This window comes from Arachis duranensis, chromosome 2 (assembly GCF_000817695.3).
Source record: "Arachis duranensis cultivar V14167 chromosome 2, aradu.V14167.gnm2.J7QH, whole genome shotgun sequence".
Classification (NCBI taxonomy): domain Eukaryota; kingdom Viridiplantae; phylum Streptophyta; class Magnoliopsida; order Fabales; family Fabaceae; genus Arachis; species Arachis duranensis.
This window is the reverse complement of record NC_029773.3, coordinates 67,017,490-67,017,820: the sequence shown is the minus strand read 5'-3', so window position 1 is coordinate 67,017,820 and position 331 is coordinate 67,017,490.

Below are 331 nucleotides of genomic sequence, written 5' to 3'. Positions count from 1 at the left end.
AAGCGGATAATTTATACGCTTTTTGGCATTGTTTTTAGATAGTTTTTAGTAAGTTTAAGCTACTTTTAGGGATGTTTTCATTAGTTTTTATGTTAAATTCACATTTCTAGACTTTACTGTGAGTTTGTGTGTTTTTCTGTAATTTCAGGTAAATTCTGGCTGAAATTGAGGGACTTGAGCAAAACTCTGAAGAAGGCTGACAAAAGGACTGCTGATGCTGTTGGAATCTGACCTCCCTGCACTCGAAATAGATTTTCTGGAGCTACAGAACTTCAATTGGCGCGCTCTTAACGGCGTTGGAAAGTAGACATCCAGGGCTTTCCAGCAATAT